Genomic DNA, 19,367 nt, shown 5'->3' on the forward strand with positions numbered 1-19,367 from the left:
TTTACCCACTCATGCCCTGGAGAGCCCTGCCCCCAGCTCCACATCCGCAGTCACGCTGAACCCCAAGAACTGGCTTCTAGGCCCTCAAGCCACTCCCTCTCGCCCCCGGACAGACCCTTCTAAAACCGTGAGGCCCAGAGTAGCCTTAACAGGTGGCCCAGCAGAACTGGCCTCTGCATGTATTGATACTTTGTGTGTGAGTGTGTGGGGGTGGTGGTGGTGGTTCTTGTTCTGTCACTCAGGCACAGTGCACCATAAGTACAGTGGTGCTATCAGGGTTCACTGCAGCCTCAACCTGCCAGGCTTGGGTGATCCTCCAGCCTCAGCTTCCCGAGTAGCTGGGACCACAGGTGCACATCACCACTCCTATTTAATTTTTTGTAGAGTCAGGGTCTTGCTATGTTGCCCAGGCTGGTCTCGAATTCCTGGGCTCAAAAGTGAACTGCCCACCTCAGCCTCCCAAGGTGCTGGGATGACAGGTGTGAGCCACCATGCCCAGCCTAGAATTGGTTTTTCTTAAACCTGAGTTTGACACATGAACCCCACTTACATAGATATCAGCACACTCTCACAGCTCGAGGGTTTTTCTGAATCCCGATTCTGTCCATTCAAAGGTCAATATCTAAGATAGGGTCAGAACTGACCCTCCCTCAGTGAAGCCTAAGGTCAAATGCAGCAGCATCTCAGTGTATGAGGAGACAAAGTAAGAAGGGTGGAAAATACACACTGAAATTCTAGTGTTAGAATCATAATCACCAACACTTTAAGAGGCAATCTGCTTTCCAAAACATGTAGCTGCTGGATTAACTCCAAAGTCACCAGATTCCACAGGCAGGAGCTCAGAGGGGCACAGCTTTCTAAGGCCGCACAGCCCAGGGCAGAGTAACAGCCTCGGGGCAAAGCAAACTAAACAAAGGCTTGGTTCTCTCAAGGATGAAGGTGCTCAAGTCCTTCCAAATAGATTCTTCTTCTAAGTAAGTTAGATACCTCCTACAACACTGTTTAGAGTGCCAGTGTGTTCAGAAACATGCGGTTGAAAATACATCTCAGGACCCCAAAATCACTAAGCTAAAGGGACGTCAATGTGAGGAACAGCTTAGGGCAAACCTACCTCCCATGCTCTTCCGAACAGAGACAGCTACTGGGGGAGGAAAAAAAAAAAAGCCATGTACCTCCCTCACAACCGATCCACAAGGAAATTCCTCATGACAGAGGAGAGAACCCGAAGTCCCCATCTGCACACAGAGATAAATGCGGATCTGGCTGCTTCCTCTAGAAAGGTACACCAGAAACGCTTTTGTCTGATCTACCTGTGACCTGGAAACCCCTCCCCGCTTCGAGCCGTCCCTCCCTTCCTGGACCGAACCAACGTACATCTCACATATATTGTTGTCTCACATCTCCCTAAAATCTGTAAGACCAAGTTGTGCCCCAAACACCTTGGGCACGTGTCCAGGACCTCCTGAGGCTGTCGCAGTGTGTCCTCAACCCCTCGTGAGGCTGTGTCTTTAACCTTGGGAAAAGGAACTCTCTATGGGACGAGAACCGTCTCAGAGATCCTTCTGGTTTACAGGAAGCATTCTCTCCTGCGAGTATAACGATGAAATCATGTGGAATTACAAAGTGCCACTTTAGTAAAGGCCAAAGGAATTAGGGTTCAATGTGCTTAAAAAACAAACAAAAACAAGTAACGTTCTGTCAATGGACCATGAAGGCCACACCCCCTTTGGCAGTGAAGATGTCAACTGGGACGAGAAGCCCCTCCTGCGGATGCAGCAAAGGCTACCCTCTGACCCCACTTCCCAGAGTCTAGGTTCCCACTGCTCAGGGAAAAGCAACCCCAGCTTCACGGGGCTCGGGCCTCCAAACCCAACTCCCACCCATGCTGGAGAATCACCCCAGGGACTAGCGAAATGGCAGGTGCAACTCTCACCTCATCCCCTTAAAGGGGAAAAGGCACCTTCCCGCTCCTCTTCCTGCTGGTGGGAACAGGGGCAAGAGCTGGAGGGGCAGGAGCTGGAGGGGCAGGAGTTGGGCGGCAGGAGGGAAGCAGCCTGGGTCCCTGCTAGTCACAGATGGCAAATGCCAACCATCCCCGACCTTCACTTTGAAAAGAAATCCTTCTCTTTTGTCAGGTCCCTGGTTAGAAGTTTGCACCCATTCCTTAAAAACAAAACAAAAACAAAAACAAACATGAAAAAGCCTCAGATACAAAATGGGTGTCTTCCTGACAATATTTCAATTATCTGGAGGCCTTGGGTCAAATGACGGCAGAACAGGAATCTGAACGCTGTTATTCAGAAAACTACCTTCCACAGCCCCATCTACCCTCCCAGGCTCTCACCTTATGGTGTTTGTCTGCTAGATGATTAACAATAATTGGTTTTAAAAACTAGGTGTACAGAACAGACAAAAGCCAGCTCGGGTTGAGGGGAAGCAGGATAAGACCCCCTTCCCCGCAGGACGGTGGAGGAGGAACCTTCAGCACCTGGGTTTGCAGGATGCTGGATCTCTGAGAGCATCTCTCACAGCTCAAGTACAGCCAGACCCTCCTGTGACACAGCCTGTTCAGGCGAAGGTGACACCTGCCCTAGAGATCCACAGCCCTGCGCGGGGCTCAACTGGAGCTGAACTTGCCTCCCTTGGTAAGAGTCAGGGCCAGGAGTGGGGAGAGGAGAGAAGCAGCAGGCCTGAGGGGCACTGTGGAAACTCCATGCCACGCTAACTCTCGTCTGATGTGCTCCGGCCAAAGCCACGCTTCTCGGAGGGCGTTTCCCTTCACACATCCGGAAATCATCAACGTCTAGTCTCCCCACAGAACAGATCCTTCCCCAGGAGGCAGACACTTGGCTGTAACACGGGGTAATGAGGGGCGCGCCTTCGTGCCCATTCTGTAATGTTTCCCGTTACCTATTTTACCTTAAGCGACAAATGATTCCCGTTTACACGGGACACAGTGACACAGACAGCAAAACACATGAGATTCAGTGTGATCCCACACCCGTCACTGCTGACCTCAAGTTCTTTGTTCGTTTTGCTTCTAGAGTTTGTACTCTCTCCCGGGGTTCCAGGCCTGTGGATTCAACCAATCATAGATCAAGAATATTTTTTAATGTGTTTGTACTAAGCATTCAGAATTTATTATTCATTAAACAACTACTCCCATGGCATGTCCATGGTATAGCTGTTATGAGCAACCCTGACATGACTGTCTGCAGGAGGATGTGCGTATGTCATATGCAAACACGATGCCATTTTAGAGCAGGGACCTCAACACCCACAGACCTCGGATTCCATAGGCAGTCCTGCAGCCTACTCCCATGGGCACTGTGGAATGCCTATAACAGAAAATGTGGAGGTTTTAAATAGTTATGCACTAAATCTAATCTTTTGTTAAGAAATTACTATGTATCATGTGTATTATTTGGAAGTCCTTCATGGCCCAGAGACTTGACATGTTCTTATCTTTTTGTCCACGGATCTAGCCATTCCAGTAAGCTTATTGAACACAAATCAATTTTACAATTAAATTCTTACAGGAATCACACTCAATCTGTAAGTTGCTTTGGTTTTAAAAGGGAAATAACCAATAGTTTTGCAAACCAGCTATATCATAGAATAACAGGACAAAGTAGCCCCATGACATGCCAAAAACATGGGGTTTCAAAGCTAACCAGTATAAAACACGTTAAAAACCCCTAAATATGAAAACGTTTTACACCACAACAGATATTCCAGAAAAAAACAAGATATTCAAAAAAGGCCTTTGCAGAAAAGCACTTTCCCCTTCATTTTTCACACGGTTTCCAGAAGCTTGTGTTTGGCAATGACCATGAACCAGAAGTAGCGTCCGCTGCAACTACTGCTACCGCAAGACAGAATATTAAGGCAAAAAAAGAGAACACATTGATGAGAACAGGTAGAGTGTTATACAAATAAGTGTGTTCTAAAGTCAACAATGTTCAAATTCTAGGTCTCCCACAGACACTAGACGGTAACCACCAAAGCTTATGTACCTGGCAACGTTCAAGGAGACCAAGTTCAGAGCTGTCACAAGGCAGCACCATCCTCAGGAGATTATCTCAGGCGGGTTTGAGGGCAAGTGCCCCCGTCACAGCGGGAAAGCTGCCCAGCCCAGCACTTCCTGAGATCACAGACCTTCGCCTTCCCACGTCTTCAATAGTTCCTTTACACCGGGAACCAGAGAGCAAAACCTAAAACACTTCCTCAAATCTCAAGACAGTCTTTAGAGCTCTTTTCCTTCCCCTTCTCTTACTGAAAAAGCCTATTTTGTAAGCAACCTGTAGTGCTTCCCAGAGCTGGGGCGGGAGGAGAGCTGGTGTTGGGTAGACCGAGTTTCAAGCGTGGGGAGACCAGGAAGTTCTGGAGATGGATGGCGGTGATCGTGGCACCACAGTGTGAACACACTTAATGCCACCAAACCATACACTTAAAAATAGAGTGCTATGTAATTTTACAACAATCAACACACTGAGAAAACTCATCTATAATTACTGTCACTTCTAATATCTTACATCCTGTAAGTTTCATTTGCTTTTGGAAATCCTCAGAGCAATCATGAAAAACTAGTACCCTATCGTCTCTGAAACGCAGGCAAAGTCGTTCAAGGGTTTTTTTTTTTTTTTTTTTTTTTGAGACGGAGTCTCGCTCTGTCGCCCAGGCTGGAGTGCAGTGGCCATATCTCAGCTCACTGCAAGCTCCGCCTCCTGGGTTCCCGCCATTCTCCTGCCTCAGCCTCCCGAGTAGCTGGGACCACAGGCGCCGCCACCTCGCCCGGCTAATTTGTGTTTTTAGTAGAGACGGGGTTTCGCCGTGTTAGCCAGGATGGTCTCGATCTCCTGACCTTGTGATCCGCCCGTCTCGACCTCCCAAAGTGCTGGGATTACAGGCTTGAGCCACCGCGCCCGGCCTCAAGGGTTTTGATTATAGGAAAGTAGCTGGAAAGCAAAGCGCCCGTTAGACATGGCAGCCATGGTAGGACAAACACATGGTAGGAAGGTGGTGGTCATGCTACACACAGATGGGAAGGGTTTCGGGAGCCAGAGCACCCGATGCTCGGGAGGCACCTGGGCAGGAGCTGAGAATGAACCAAACACGTTCGATCACGCAACATTCACAGACCCTGAGTCCAGCCACCGCCGCTGACATCCACTGTGGCTGGGGTGTCCTCTGCCACAGAGATACACACCCTGCCAAGGATACTGTACAGATTTAATGTCAAAGCACAGACACGCTCAGGTCCAGCTGTTCAGATAGAAGCAAACACATTTCCCAGACACCAGCAGCAAGACTCTCCACCTGACTGCGTTCGGAATAACGATCTTCTTTGCCAGGGCTGAGCCATGCTTCCCTCTCGCCTGTCCTCTGCCTTCACCAGCTTCGTGAGCGTTTCCGGGCAAGTGTTTGTGCAGGTGCTATCACTTATTTCCACAGCGAGAATATACACAGACACCACACAGAAATGGGCAACCCCGTTAGGAGCTGTGCAGGGACATCTAACTCATCCGATGCGCCAAATTCCTGTTGCCATGGAAATTAAACTAGCTAAACTACCGTTGCTATGACCTCATCTCTTACTGCACCACTAAAGATCATCCGGGTAAGAGGAATGTGTCTCTGCATAGCATTTAGCTCACGTTTACATGTCATTTTTCCCTGAATATGGTTATGTGAGATAGAAATCAGTAAGATGGGGTGTAACATCTGGTACAGGATCATTGTGTCTCCTAGGCTCAAACACTTCCTTTAAGATCCTCAGAAAATGAAGTTTAACTCTGGGGACGCGAGTTACATAGTAACTTGTTTTGGATACTGTCTCTTTCACAATCCAAATATCAACACCAAAGAAGTTCTTGAGTTCCTTTTGAAATTGAAAGGAATTTACAAACCATAAAAGCCCCAATATTAAAGGATACAATTCAGTCTTTTTAGCATATTCTCAAAGCTGTACATCAACCACTAGTATGTAATTCCGGGACTTTTTCACCACGGGTCGAAGAAACCTTGAACCCATTAAGAGTCAGCACCTGCTCCTTCCTTCCACCAGCCCCTGGCAATCGCCAGCCGACTTCCGTTTCTCTGGATTTGCCCATTCTGGACACCTGTTGTGAGGAGAATCGTACAGTGCGTGACCTTCGGTGCTGACATCTTTCACGTCCAGGGAGAGTGGAATCTCACAGTGAGTGACCTGTTGACAGATACCTGGACTGTTTCTACTACTACGAATAATGCTGCTATGAAGACTCTTGCATAAGATTTTTTTGGCAAAAATATTTTCAATTTTCTTGGGCGTATGCCTAGGAGTGAAATTGCTGGGTTGTACGGTGATTTCATGTTTAACTTTTCTGAGAAACTGCCAGACTTTTCCGAGAAACTGCCAGACTTTTCCAAATCAACTGTACCATTTTACTTCCCCTCCCACTAGCAATATATCAAGATTTCAGTTTTCCCAAATTCACCACCATGTCCCTGTCCAATACTGGGGTTTTACCCATCCCGGTGGTTGTGAAGTGGTATCTCACGGTAGTTTTGATTTCCATTTCTAAGATGATGAATTCTGCTCAACATCTCATGTGCTTTTTAAGGCATTTATATGTCTTTCTTTAGAGAATGTCTATTCAAATCCCTTGTCCATTTTTAAATTGGATTTTTACTAAGAGCTTTTAAATATATTCATGATATCAGGTCCTTATCATGATAATGTATTCCGTTCTGTGGGTTGTCTTTTTACTTTAAGAGTATCCTCTGAAATGAACATTTTTAATTTTGATCCCGTCTTTTTCCCTTCAGTTGCTTGTTACAGCTTTAGACGTCTCAGCCAAGGAAACATTGCCTAATCCAACGTAGCAGTTTCACCAGGATTCTTCCCTAAAGGTGTCATGGGCTGAACTATCCCCCCTCTCAAGATTCACATGTTAAAGTCACAACCCCGGAAACTCAAAATGTCACTGTACCTAAGTGTACAGGGCCTTTAACTTGGAAATTTAGGTCACATAAGATCTTAAGAGTAGGCCCTGATCCAGTATGACTGGTATTCTTTTGAGAGAATTTAGACACAGTCCTCAGTGCTGCATGCACATAAGAGAAACCACTGAGGACACAGAGAGGACGCCGTCTACACAGCACGGGGTGAGGCCCCAGAGAATCCAACACTGGCCGCACCTTGATCCCAGGCTTCCAGTCTCCAGAAAAAAGGAAATAAGATGCTGTTGTTTAAGCCGCACGGTCTGTGGTGTCCGTTATGGTACCCAGCAGACTGACAGAATGGGTCTCACAGTCGACTCCTTACGCTGGATCCATTTTGAGCTTTGCGTGTAGGGTGAGGAAGGGTCCAGTCCATCCTTTTCCATGTGGATACCCTAGTTGTCCCAGCACCATTGAGTTGTGAAAGGAAAAAAGTAAAGCAACCCTTACCGTCCTTTCTCCATCAACAGATTAGAAGATACACTGAAAAATCATGGACAATTTTCTCAGTTTAAGCCAGTGGTTTTCAAATTTTGGGGTCTCAGGAACCCTTTGCACTTTATTCAAGATCACAAAAAAGCTTTCTCATCAGGCCGGGAGTGGTGGCTGCTCATGCCCGTAATCCCAGCACTTTGGGAGGCAGAGGCAGGTGGATCACTTGAGGTCAGGAGTTCAAGACTGCGCTGACCAACATGGCGAAACCCCATCTCTACTAAAATACAAAAATTAGCCTGGCATGGTGGCGAACACCTGTAGTACCAGCTACTAGGGAGGCTGAGGCACAAGAATCACTTGAACTCAGGAGGCAGAGGTTGAAGTGAGCTAAGGTCACACCACTACACTCCAGGCTGGGTGGCAGAGTAAGAATCTGTCTCAAAAAAAAAAAAAAAATAGTAACAATTTAGTTTATTTTACAACGATAAAGTCATTACATCTTAACACAGTCTTCAAGAAGAAACCATTTTCCAAAATAAGCAGCAGCGTGGCAACAGTTTGTGCTGCTGTGAAAACACCTAACATCCCTGCACCTCAGACAGCAGGATTCTCATGCCTGCATCTGCGTTCAGTGGGCTACAGAGCCGTGGCTGAAGTTTATGAAAGATGTCCGACCCCACGCTGATATACAAGTAGGAAGCAGTATTTTCATTGTGTTTTCAGATCATTTTAAGTATTCTCTGCTGCCAAATGTAACAAGTGGCACTTCCGCACAGGCTGTCTGCAACGCAGAGACTGAGCTCTGGTCGACGGGCCTTTCTGCCCCAATTCCTTCTGAGTCAACTGGTCCGTCCTGCACTTGAATGGCTTTTACCAGCACACGATTTTGTAATCACACATTGGTTAGAAAACACTGGTTCATAATTATGAGCAACTTCCACATTTCGTTCTATATCAAAAAACAAACAAAAACACATCAATATCACCATTGATCACATGAGAAAGTGGTGGACACAAGATTTTTATATTTTAATACTCATTGGAAAGCTCAAATGTCTATCATTGGGAATAATGTAAGGTACTTTCCTTGAGATGAAAGTCATTTTGTTCATTTTTCAGGCCACACCTGCAAATACCTCCATCTGAAGTGGCATCGTTTGTAAGTCATTCTTTCTATAAAGGCGGCCGTTAGTGGAAGAAGTGGTTCTGCAGGTTCATAGCTCAGAGGCACCAGTGCTCTCCCAAGATAACCATAAAATCCGCAGAAGACGCACCTGTGCACACTTCCTGTTTCTCACTCAGAACATTCCAGAAGGAACCCTGAATCCCGATGCCGCAGCGGGACTGAAGTTTGCTCTCACCCACACAATAAACCCAGCGAGCTCCAACAGCCCCCACCCCGAGGCCACAGCCTTGGTCCTCTGTCTGGTCTAGGAGGGCTCCTGCAGCTCCAGCCTAACAGGGAAAAGCAGGCACCCACATGTCAGAAAGCCCTCCCAAAGCCCGGCGAGCACTTCCGCTTATGTGCCAGCTAAGTGCGTTTGAGAAGGATACAACCAGCTGTACGGCAGGCAGCGAGGTACCAGCAAATACTCAGGGTTCATGTTACTGAGGAAGGAAGGTGAACAGCGAGATACCCAGCAAGTACTCAGGGCTCACGTTATGGATGAGGAAGCCAGGCAGATAATGAGGTACCCAGCAGGGTTCACGTTTCCGAGGAGGAAAGGAGGGTGAAGACAAGGGGGATGGAACAGCCTGTCATAAGCTTTAGCATTTACAAGGCTCACTGAAGATTATCCGATTTGATCTTAACAGCTCACAAGATAGGCAGAGGCACGGCTCCTTCACTTCATAAAGAGATCCCGAGAACTGATGATGACCACGTGCTCTTCCCACAGGCTCCCAGAAATCATTCTCAAATCATCTCTCAGTTGTATACATGTGATAGTATCTCAGTCACGTCCCCTCTCTACAGGGGAATTTTAATGCCGCCCTGCTGTTGCTTCGCACCCCTGCCCTCTCCTGCATTTCAGCCATGCCCACCATCCATGGGGAGTCTGCACCACCCCACCCCCGCTGCTGCTGAGGGCTTGGATCACCCTTATCTTTCATTTCCACCTACAGGGACCTGTTCTTCCTTCAAATGCAGCTCAAACTCTCTCATTGTGTGAAGCCTTTTCCAGCCATCACAACTGTCATGTGTAAAATCAGTCTGTGGAATGCTTCATTCAGGAGGTGCTTATGTTGACTCATCGGCTGTGATCAGGACCAACTTCTGAGCAAACCAGGGGGTCCCCGCTCCCCAGCTCTGCTCCAGTGCACTTAAAACAAGGATTCCTGGAAGCCCCTTTTTAGCCCAATTCACGCATGAGTCTGCCCCACACCCTACAGAAAAGCCCTGGTGGTCGGCGGTCAGGGCTCGGGGCCCCCAGGTGGGTAAGGAGAGCTTAGTGCCCTCTCTGGACTTGTCGCTCAGAGACCCGTGGCTGGAAGGGAAGAAACTTGCATCCTGTGAAACATCCAGGCCCCGAGACCCACTCAGGAGCAGAAAATGGGGAAAGAGCCTCGAACACACCCACGGGAGGGCAGACAGCAGGAGCCACGGAGGCCACCAGGAGGGAGGGAGGCAGGCAGTGAGGCCAGAGGTGATGTGGCCAGGAGGGAGTTGATGTCGCCAGAGGTGACGTGCTGTGGGGATAACACGGTGTGGTGCGGGGAGGAGATGTGGCCAGAGGCAACGTGGCCAGGGAAGGAGACATGGCTGGAAGTGACAAGAGGGGTCTCCAGGCCTCAGATTGTGCCTGATTTTTAGATGACATTTTAATTAAGATGTTATATCTAACTTTAACGAAAAATAGCAATTTAGAACCATTGTGTACATTTAAAGCACGATACAAATAGACCACATTTCCCAAACCAAAGAACAGTGCATTAAAGGAAAAAATAGCAGCTCACCAAAAAAAAAAAAAAAAAGAGAGTAAAGAAAAAATTCATTTAAGATCAGAAATAAAGAGATCCTACAGCTCTTCTAGTCCAATCCCCACCCTAACGTGAATGGGGGAAAAAAGAAAGTAGATCCTAGTCAGTCAGAATTAACGACAAAACCGATCCAAATTTACCTTCCACTTGACAGAAAACAAGAAGCTCATCAAGGAATCCCTACAAACAGTAGCTTTAGTAGTTCCCAAAATGCAAAATTCACCTACAAATTAAATCCACTGCTAAGTGTGTATAGAGTAATTTTTTTCATTATTGCCTTCCTCATCCCCAGGGGCTTTTTTAGACCTTTTTTCCCCAATTGCCTCCAACACCCAGGAAATTTAAACCCCACAAGTAAACCGTGTCTCGATTCATCCACAGCGTCCTTTAGAGCAGACAGTCCATTGCTCTAAGACGTTCTTGTCACCTAAGCACCGATTACAGCCTAAGAACGCACAACACGTACTCATACGAACTCTGACAGACAATAGGTGAGATATGGCACATGAGGAGGAAGACAAGATAAATGAGCTTCACCGACACCCCAGATCCGAGAAGTGAAACAGGCAGCCTGCTCGGGTGCAGGTGACTCCTGGAAAACAGCCAAGGGCAGCATTTGGAGAAGCAGCACCAAAGGGCCAGGAGGGTCTGGGGGCTTTAGAAGGGAGGGGCGCCCCGACCAGGTACTGGGGGATTCAGAAGGGAGGGCGCCCCGACCAGGTACTGGGGCCTCAGAGGGGAGTGATGCCCCGATCACTTGCTGGGGGCTTCAGAGGGGAAGGCCACTCTGACCTCGTGCTGGGACTTCAGATGAGAAGGCGCCCCGATCGGGGCCTTGGGGCGGCAAGACAAGCCCAGGGTTCCGTCGTCACTTTTCACTCCCTACTTCCGAATCTCGTCCTGAAGTTGCAGCCAGTCCAGGTATTCATTTACCCATAAAATTATGTATCTGTGAGTAACACAAGTCACTAATCCACACAGATCTGAGTTCACAGATACCTCCCAGAGATGCCACCATCCCTTCTGGTAGAAGAGCAGCCCAGGGGCCCACGCTGCTAGGAAGGCAGACTATCTCCAGCCTGACGCTGCAGAGTCCTCAACACAAAGTCTACCTTTGGGAACATGCCATCTCCTACAGAAGCAACTAGGGGCATGTAGGGTTTTTTAAAATCTTTTTTTTCTTAAGACAGCGTCTCCCTTTCTCACCCAGGCTGAAGTGCAGCGGCTCAATCTCGGCTTGTTGCAACCTCTGCCTCTCGAGTTCAAGTGATTCTTCTGCCTCGGCCTCCCGAGTAGCTGGGGTTACAGGCGCCTGTCACCACGCCCGACTAATTTTTTATATTTTTAAGTACAGATGGGATTTCACCTTGTTGGTCAGGCTAGTCTTGAACACCTCACCTGACCAGCAGTGAGGGTGGAAGGGGCGCCATGTGAGTGCTTAAAACTTAAAAATGAAAGTCGGAAGATACAGCCAGGAAACCAATGCTCAAGAAGCAACTCCAGGGTGACTCTTCCTAGAGCTATTGCTATTGAACATCTTTAAAAACATTTCCAGGGTGACTTCCTAGAGCTATTGCTGTTGAAAATCTTTCAAATTCTTCATTTCAAAATTAGCTTTTATTACACTGTCTTCCCTATTCTACCAAGACTCTAGAAAACAAAACCATTACAATTTCCAATTCTATCTTATAGCAAGTTAGAAATACACGTTTCCTCAAAGGATTCTACGTGTTTGCTTGGCAATATCCTTTCCATGCCCCGTACTACTGCCCACAACAGGGAAGGCTTTTCCAACCCAACCCAACCCAACCCAACCCAACCCAACCCAACCCAACCCAACCCAAGGGCCCTGAGACAGGCCCCTAACGAATCGTCTACAAACTCTTGAGACAGGCTTGCCCTGACAAATCATCTGCAAACTCCATCTTCCATTAAAAACAGTACCGAAAATGAGCATATTACCACTTTTTAAAAATTACTGTGAAGTGGACAGTGTTCAGTTCTGTGAATTTCGGCACACATATTCCCATAATCATCATCACACAAGCAGAACAGTGCAACAGCCCCAAACCCACTCACGGGGCCTCATAAGCATACCCTCCCATTCCCAGCAACCACCCTCTCTGTGTTCTCCTATCCCTCGGGTCTGTCTTTTGCGAGCGTTGTGGCAAAACACTCACAAAATCACGATTTCCTGGGCATCGTGCTTGGAGGTGCACTCAGGGTGTCCTGCGATCAACAGCCAGGCCTCGGGGCTGCTGGATATTTATTATTCCACGTATGGCTGTGGCACATTGTAACCTGTTTTGGGCAACTATAGACAGCGCTATTAACATCTGGGCACAGTTTTTCTTAAACATCAGCTTCTGTTTCTCTAGGGTAAATACCCAGGATTGGGGTCACCGGGCCCGACGTTTGTGTGAGTTCAGTTTTGTAAGAAACCCAAGCTGTCTGCACCGTGCTGAACCCCAGCATCGCACAGGAGTCCCGACTGCCTGTCCTCACCAGCACCTGGGGCTGTCGGAAGACCTTAGTCAGGTGCTCCAGCAGGGGTGTGAACAAATTTACTGTGGCTTTGGTGCACATCTCGGTGCAACCAGTCATGCTGAAGGTCGTTTCAGATGCTTTCGGGCCATCCTCCCGTCCTTCTCAGCGAAGCATCTGTTCAGGTCTCTTCCGCTTTTAAGTCAGGTGGTTTGTTCTCTGTCATGAGCCGTGGGAGTCCTGTGCATTCTGGATACGAGTCCTTTGCCGGCTGCATGGTTCATACACATCTTCTCCCCATCTATCGAAAATGTGTCTCTTCAATTCCCTAGGGGTGTCTTTTATATTAGAAGTTTAATTTTGATGAGTCTTACCTACTTGTTTTCTTCCTTGATTATGGATCATGGTATGGCTAAGAGCTCTCACCCTAGGTCTCCACAATTTCCCTTTCTTCTACAGGTTTTGTAGTTTGGTATTTTACATTCAGGGCTATGGCCCACCTTAATTTTCATACAGGAATTTCTCCCTGTTTTCACTCTTTTGCATACGGCTGTCCCATAATTCCAGCACCATTTGTTGAAAAGACTCAAAATTCCACTGAACTGCTTTTGCGTCTTTGGATCGGTTCTGGACTCCACTCTGTCAGCTGACCCGTGCGTCCATCTTGAGCATAATTTATGACTTTAGTGGCTGTCTCTGTGAAAAAAGTAATTCTGTCTGGAAGCAAAAGCCACATTAGAAATGCTCTAAATAAGATTCTTCCTCTTGTCAGGAGAGCAAAGCCACTGCCCTAAGCAGAGGTGAGGCCTCAACAGCTCCCAGGCACAACCTTAACACACAATGGGGAAGGGAATTCATTTCAAGGGCCACAACGTGAGACCAGCATAGCCATGAAAACTGCAATCATTTCACAACAGAATGAAATTCATAAAGAACTGCTGAGAAGCGTATGATAAGTTACATAAATCACTGTTCCTTAAATTCTGACGGTTGACTAGGACAGAAATAGCTTCACGGTACAGTTCAAACAGGAGAAAGGTAGGTAGGGGTGGTTTCCACACCACACAGGACCTGCAGGAAAGGGACACTTTTCCTCTAAACGGGAGATCCCGGGAGTGATGTGATAAACCATGGTGAGAGGCACAGAACGGTGCAAGCTGGAGTCGCGGCCTTCGCCCCACCACAGAGTCTGTGTCCGTGAACGACGAGGCTCAAATGTCAGGCCGGGGCAACCGAGGCAGTTATCAGGGGACAAGAAAACGAGCGCACGGTGGAGGCAAAGGTCTGAAATCGCGCGGCAACTTCGAGTCAAGTGGGACAACCTGACTCAAAATACAGGTTCCAAAAACCATCACAGAGAGCTGTTCCTTGGCCCTGGAAAGGCTAAGTGACCAATGCCCACACTGAGCATCTGCTCCCAGAGACGACCCTGGTGACCTAAGGCCCAGCTCCTCCGAACCCTCGCTGAACCTCAGTGAGGAACTTCGTTGGTATCTTACGGCACATTGACATATTCCCTTAAAATCTGGTATTTCATCAACACTGCAGGCGCCAGCTTTGACTCATACACATTTCGATTAAACAAGATAATTTACACCCTGACCATGCCAGGTAAGAGGTTTACTACAATCTTTAAACAGAGCCAGAGGCTACAGTCTGCTCCTACCCAACACCATGTCTCTCCAAGTTCGATGGGTTTTTACTTTCCATGTCTTCACTTGCCTAGTGCTAGAAAGCAGATTAAAAACAGAAGGAACCCAGAAACACTATTGAATGAGACTCAAATATCTTGCAGTCATCATCGTGATGAGATGTTTATTAAACAGAAATGTTCTCCCCTGTAGAAAGCAACACACATCAACACACACCGATAACTGTCGCCAGCATTCCAGATCATCTTCCCTTCCATGGCCACAGTGCAGGGCAAAGGACCACGCACACCTACAGACCCACGGAAAGCGGGGTGACACGGCCGATTCTTGTAGCGAGCAGGCCAGGGTACACTCAAAGTGCATCTCTTTCCAGAGGACCGCCACGGAAAGTTACACATTTATTCCACGAGTTAATGGCACTGCACCCAACATTTCTGTAAGATTCTCTTAGCAAGCTTTTCCTTCTGCCTAAAATGTCCTGACACAAACTGAAAAAGCTCTTGGAGCTGCCAAAGACTTCAGTATCCCCTTAACTATTGTCATGCACGCCCATGTGAAGAGACCACCAAACAGGCTTTGTGAGCGCAACATGGCTGTTTATTTCACCTGGGTGCAGGCGGGCTGAGTCCGAAAAGAGTCAGGGAAGGGAGGTAAGTGTGGGGCCGTTTTATAGGATTTGGATAGGTAAAGGAAAATTACAGTCAAAGGGGGCTTGTTCTCTGGCGGGCAGGAGTGGGGGTCACAAGGTGCTCAGTGGGGGAGCTTTTTGAGCCACGATGAGCCAGGAAAAGGAATTTCAAAAACAAACAAAAAAAAATCATCGCTTAAGGCAAGGACTGGCCATTTTCACTTATTTCTGGTAGAATATTATCAGTTAAGTTCAGGCAGGGCATTTGAACTTTTGTGATTCTTCAGTTACTTCAGGCCATCTGGGCGTATATACGTGCAAGTCACAGGGGATGCGATGGCTTGGCTTGGGCTCAGAGGCCTGACAACTATAGTCTTTACTTTTAAGGTGTGGGGTCAGATCATATAATCCCCAACTAAGCTCCTGATGCTGTGTGTGGCATCCAGTAACAGTAAGTTCCATTCCTGGATTACATTTGACTCAAGAGTCCACAGTGAGAACGATTTCTGGTGAATGAAACCCCAGGCAGGAGGGTGATTCCACTGGGCAGCTCTTCACACACAACCCAGGAGCTGAGGGGAGAGGAAGAGGCCCACGCGCGTCCACCGTGTTCACGCCCCCTTGGAATGCGCCCCACTCCTAGAGACCCGGACCCAAGGGAAATCTGACCTGAAAATGGGCAAACCCTCACTTTGGCAGAGGGACAGGGACTCGGGGCCACAACTTGACCTCAGAGCAACACAAGTGCAGACACAGTACCCCAGGACACCCTCCCCACCCAAATTCAAGGAGGAAAACCAACCCCCCGACCCCTTGCGGAAACCCCCGGCGGCTGGAGCAGACGCCTGCCGGCCTGTGCAGCCTCTGCCGTCTCACATTCCGGGCTCAGCACCTGTGCCTTAGCCCTGGCACTGCTCGCCACACCCACAGGTGTGCCAGGAGGGGCAGGTCCTAAGGTCTCCACTGCACCAAAGCCTGCAAGCCGCCCCTAAAAGTGGCCTTCAGAGTTTCTTTCTACCCCTAAGATCCCAGCGCCCCTCCTACAATTCTAGGCGGAAAGGTGAATGGAGACCAATGGACAGAGGTGTGTGCGAGGACACGCCAGGCAGCAGCACTGGGCAGGAGGGCACTAACGCTCACTAAGCAAAGAATCAATGTTGCTTGCCACAAAAATGAGAGCAGTAAAGATTTCTTCAAACAGAAATGAGTTTGTGTCATGATTTGCTCTTAATACATAAGAAAGCATAAAAGTAGGCCTATTAACAATTACGTAAATCTTTAGAGGCCCTTGAACTACTTCTGCCCCGAGTCCTTCCCTTGCTATTTATGGAAATATGGGAGAAACCAGGAGGTCTGAGCGTGGACCTGGCCATGCTCCCAGGGGCCGAGGAAAGTACCCATCTGTCCAGTCTTCCCTCCACCCCGCGGTTCCCTCCTACCCAGACTCTTGGGCTGACGCGGCTCATGCCCTCAACAGCACCATCATTAAACGTTTAGCTTCGCATCACGACGGCTTCCTCTGGCCTCCTCTGACCACTCCTGAACCTGAACCTGCAGTCAGCACTAGTCTGCAGGACACGCGTTGACAAAGTTGATGGATCACGGCCTCCAATGAGGGAGGTGCCAGGCAAGGAGTCGGAGAGCCGGGGATGGAGCAGCCCTCACCCACGGAGGCGAAGGCCAACAGCGGCCACCACCGAGGACCTCCCTTCCCACCCTGAGGGCAACAGACACGCAATCATACACATTCCCTGTGGGAAAATCAGTCAGTCCCTGGGGCCTCGCGCCAGGGGTGAGGGAGCATCATGGGGAGATGCCCCAGCCCCAGCCTGGCTCTTCTCTCTACAGCTCCTTTTCCCTCCTCTTCCCCCCGCCCCTTCCCACCCCCTCCTAGCCTCAGAGGCTCCTTCCTCAAATTCTTTCCCCTTGATGAAGTCATTCATGCCCAAAATACAAGGCAAAGTCAGGGATGCTCAAGAGAAAATCCATACCGTGGCTCGCGTTTTAGATTCTCATAAGCTTGAGAATAACCAAGCAAGAATCTTTGGCATCTGAATGTGATCTGAATGCACCTGAGCACAATGCCTGGCACTGGCCCGGAGTGGATCATGGGTGTCTCGGACATCTTCGCAACTCTACACCAATTATTTTGAAACACACCAGCAGAATAGAACCATGTGAATAGCTGCTTCTCAGTTAAAAGTAGGAAAAGACTCCAAAAGCTGCCCTCAAGGATCATCCTTCCCACCAGGAGTTTCTGCATCGGGCCCTTCAGGCACAGGCAAGACCCCCGGGCCCAACTCCCTCATCCCTGCGTCATAAAGCAGCAAAGACGGTGGGGAATAAAGCAAGTGAAGGAGTCAGTCCCGCACAAAACGGGCTCCAGAAGCCACAGCCACTCTCCCAGTGTGGGAGCCAAGTTCAGAGACCTGGAAACACCAGCATTCCCAGGGAGGAAGGCAGAACAATGCCATTTCCCCCTAGTTTAGGGAGACACTACCCCACTTCCTCTGGCCTTAATAGAAGAGAGACTTCACATAAATGATTTCAATGACTCCACCACACACAGAAAGTGGGCTGAGGGCTAACACACCCATATAAATGCCTGGCAAAAACACATTAAATGAACACACATATAAGCAAGGTTATCTGTTATCCACCAAATATTCAGAAACAAATCCAGTAAGCAATCTCTTTGCAATCAAAAGACCAATTCAGAGGTGCAGATTAAAAAGAAACATACAACTGAACCCTTAATACATCAAGAAGCAAATTCCACGGAAGTGTTATCACATCACCACCTCCCAGCTGAAGGAAGCAGTACTGGCCACTGACCAGCTGTTCACTCGTGGGTCAGTGAACGAATGGCAGTGCTGCCCAGGACAACGATGAGATGTTAACCTGAAAAGGGCAAAACTGCAGAGGCTGGAGGGACCTTCCAGGTAACCCGGCCCCCTCAGTGGACAGAGGACCCCCGTGGGGCCACAGAGCCCAGAGCTCCCGTGTGTTCGGGGCAAGGATTCAACCGCAACCCTGATGATGTCCGAACGCCTTCTGCCCTTCTGTGTCTCTGCCCCACTAACGGGGAATCCGTGAATGCTAAGGAAATGTAACGCATTTTACAATACATGTAGATTTTTAGCAAATTAAAGATAAACAGTGACAAACTTTGAGAATTAACCAAAATATAGTTCAGTGAATGCCCAAACTCAAAGCTAGTCTCCAAGTGGTGATAATCTGTGTGTGGTGGTTAACGCCTGTGAATCTCAGCAGTTGGGGAGGCTGAGGCAGGAGAATCACTTGAGCCTAGAAGGTTGGGGTTGCAGTGAGCTGTCATTGTACTACTGCACCCAGCCTGAGAAACAGAGTGAGCCTGTCAAAAACAAACAAACAAAAACAAATTAAAGGAGTTCAAATGAACTCGCCCATACCCTTTAAATTTTCATTAGGGTACATGGGGTGATCTAGTTCCTTTTTCCCTTGCAATACATGAATAATCTAATAATTAAATATAATCTAACAATTACATGGGAAAATTTAATTATTTTCCCATTTCATTATTCCCTATCTCAGGGAAAAAGTTGAAAGTATTCCCTATTTCAGGGAAAAACCTAAAAATCATTTTAAAACTTCCTTCCACAAAACAGTATACTCAGTCATCTCTATCTGCTTGATCATGTGGAATTCAGCTTCACATGTCTACAACACAGTTTTTGTGAAACAGCGTTTATGTAGACAGGCAAGAGAAAGAAACACTTGGTCTATGTAGAAGCAGCAGAAGACACGTTTTAACAGAAAAGGGAGAAGATGCCACCGTGTGAATCTGGAAATTCTGTCCTCATCTTGTCCACACACACAGAAAACACCCAAGCACGTGCCTAGTGTCCAACAGGAGCACAGAAAGGACAGGGATCCCTCCAGTTGTTTAGTGACCAGCCCCACTTGTCACCGCCACATAACAAAATCCGCACGGCAACTTCATCACGTTTCATTCACGATTCCATGGAAATCAGGCTGAAGAACATACAGATGTTTTGCCCACATTTAAAAATCCAAGTGTGGGACTCAGAAATAAAACACATTATGGGTTCACTTAACTTTTCCAAATTTTTACTTGGAGAAACCTATCAAGTTCTTGTCAGTTACATCCTTAAGTTTTTCAATAATTTTTCAATGCAAAGGTCGTGCAAGACTTGTAAAAAGGT

The 19,367-nt window shown here is 47.9% G+C and overlaps 1 protein-coding gene across 2 annotated transcripts in view; it reads right to left on the reverse strand.

Moving 5' to 3' along the window:
* LOC139361162 (disco-interacting protein 2 homolog C-like) overlaps positions 1-19,367 on the reverse strand; it is a 93,590-nt gene that overhangs the window by 68,134 nt on the left and 6,089 nt on the right. Inside the window, exon 1 of one of the 2 annotated variants that reach the window (XR_011618699.1) lies at positions 5,320-5,520. The exons of the other annotated variant lie outside the window; for it this stretch is intronic. The gene's annotated coding sequence lies outside the window, so the exon portion shown is untranslated. Of the gene's footprint in view, positions 1-5,319; positions 5,521-19,367 lie in introns of those variants that run through there. 2 annotated transcript variants of the gene reach the window in all.

This window comes from Macaca nemestrina (genome assembly GCF_043159975.1).
Source record: "Macaca nemestrina isolate mMacNem1 chromosome 11 unlocalized genomic scaffold, mMacNem.hap1 SUPER_11_unloc_4, whole genome shotgun sequence".
Taxonomy (NCBI): Eukaryota; Metazoa; Chordata; class Mammalia; order Primates; family Cercopithecidae; genus Macaca; species Macaca nemestrina.